At 33.0% G+C, this 2,588-nt stretch overlaps 1 pseudogene; it reads left to right on the forward strand.

Moving 5' to 3' along the window:
- The first annotated feature begins 1,620 nt into the window (after window positions 1–1,620).
- On the forward strand, window positions 1,621–2,588 carry LOC114723402 (probably inactive leucine-rich repeat receptor-like protein kinase At5g48380; annotated as a pseudogene).

Below are 2,588 nucleotides of genomic sequence, written 5' to 3' on the forward strand. Positions count from 1 at the left end.
GTTACGGAACTTGTTAACGGTATTACTGAAGTTATAAAAATACTACTTTTTGATTTTTTTTTAGAAAATCTGTTGTTAACTGCTATATTAAAGTTGTTAATAATGTTACAAAAGTTGTTAACTGTTATACTGAAGTTGTAAAAATTTTCAAAAAAAAAAAAGTAGTTGCTAAAGTTGTAAAAATATCTTTTTATTTTTATTTTTAAGAAACCCTATTGTTAAATGCTATGCCGAAGTTGTTAATAGAGTTTCAGAACCTATTAACCGCATTACTGAAGTTGTAAAAATGCTACTTTTTGAATTTCCTGAAAAACTTGTTGTTAACTACTATACTGAAGTTGTTAATAGCGTTACAAAAATTGTTGTCTGTTATACTAAAGTTTTAAAAATTTTCAAAAAAATTGTCTCCAGCCACCTAAGCTCCGACGACCAATTGTTGAATTTTCTGAAAAACTTGTTATTAACTGCTATATTAAAGTTATTAATAGCATTACAATAGTTGTTAACCATTATATTAAAGTTGTAAAAAATTTTCAAAAAATTGTTTCCGGCTGTTGGAGCTCTGGTGACTAATTATTGAATTTCTCAAAAAACCTGTTGTTAACTGCTATACTAAAATTGCTAATAGTGTTACAAAAGTTGTTAACTGTCATATTGAACTTGTAAAAATTTTCAAAAAAATTGTTTACGACTGCCGGAGCTCCGATGACCAATTCTTGGCCAGTTGCCAGAGCTTTGGTGACTGCCGCCGCCAGAGCTCTAGTGACCGGTCGGCCAGTTGGGGCTTTGGTTTTTTTAAAAATAATAAATAAAATGAAAGGCAATATGATCATTCCAGCAAATTTATAAATGCCAAATTAGTCACTTGTGACTAAACTAGGATTTCTCAAATTCAGGTGATGTTTTTGGCATTATGAAGTTTATTTGTCATTTTTCTATCATTTTTCCTAATTAATAATCTTATATTTTGTTATCATTTCTCTTTTAGTGCCATGCTTGACGATCTTTCTTATATATGTACCAATATATGCTCAATCACTCCGCATTTTTATAATTCTTAAAACATGACCTTTTCATACAATTCTCGATGAAGATAAATTATAAAATCATCTTGCGTATAATTTCGAGTGAAAAAATTAGTTAGGCTCTCTCTACAAATCAACTGCTTAAAAACTTTGGTATAATAATTTAATCCAGACTTCTAGTTCCCAGTCAGCTCATACTTGAATTATATTATTTTTGTAATCGCATGATCAGAAAAAAAGAAGAGTCAGTTCCAATACTCATCACCTCGATGAGCATCTTAAACTCATTAGATTTAGACCGTCTATATCTAATTTGAATAATTCAAATTTAAAATATTTAATTAATTATTTTTAAATAAAAAACTATTTTTGAAAAGAACGATAATTAAGAGATTATTTCTATTTTAGATTCTATACATATTAAAATAATTAGTTTAAATAAATGATTCAGATATGATGAGTTTAAAGTACTCATCAAAATGAGGGGCACAGAAACTAGCTCCACTAAAGAATCAGTTTATTAGAAACTTTCACTTTTAGTAAAATTATGTACTCAAATTCCCGAGTTAAAACTCGGTCTTTAGACTTTTCAATAATGGATGCTGCTTGGGGGCAGAAGACATGGAAAAATAACCCCATCCAAACCTTCTCTCACGTCGGCTTACCCAATAAGATACGCTTCTTCTGCAGCTCCGCATTATGCATCGTCCCTTTTCCTGACTTCGATTCTGAGATAACTCATCAGGTGAGTGAATATTTATTCAATCCAACTTGGTTTTTGAATATTCTGCTTCTGAATTAAGTTTAAAAAACGATTAGTGTTTTTTTCATTTCTGTGGTGCCATTAAAAACACTAGTTTTTCGGTTCTTTTAACCTCTCTTAAATGTGTTTCAGTGCGTAATCACAATAATATCCTAATTAATTCCTTCTGGTTGGCTTGTGTTTGAGACTGTGGTTGAAGATGGTTCAGAGGGGCCAAACTTTCTGTGCTCAAGTTATTATTATTAATTTCTTGTTGCTGTTTACTTGTAACATGGTCTTTGGGGCTCCGACAGATATCTTCTGCTTGAAAAGCGTAGAAGATTCTCTTGGAGATCCATACGGTTATTTGAAGTCTTCATGGGATTTCAGCGACATCAGAGAAGGACTTATCAGCGGATTTACTGGGGTTGAACGTTGGCACCCTAATGAGAACAGAGTCTTAAATCTCAAGTTGTCAAACATGGGACTCAAGGGCCAGTTTCCTCGTACCATTCAAAATTGCTCCAGCTTAACAGGATTAGATCTCTCAATGAACAAACTTTACGGGAAAATTCCTGCAGATGTTGATGTTCTTCTTCCATTTATCTTACAACAACTTTTCTGGGAGAATCCCCAAGAGCGTTGCAAATTGCAGCAATCTGAATTCCCTTAAACTCGATCAGAACCGATTCAGTGGGCGAATCCCGGGAGAACTGACCTCCCTTACAAGGCTCAAGACATTTACTGTGACCAACAATCTTTTGACAGGTCCAGTTCCGAACCTTCCACAAGTCCCAGATGAGAGTTGCCACGGCAATTGA

Source organism: Neltuma alba, unplaced genomic scaffold, assembly GCF_004799145.2.
Source record: "Neltuma alba isolate B1F8T4 unplaced genomic scaffold, ASM479914v2 tig00012137_pilon, whole genome shotgun sequence".
NCBI lineage: Eukaryota > Viridiplantae > Streptophyta > Magnoliopsida > Fabales > Fabaceae > Neltuma > Neltuma alba.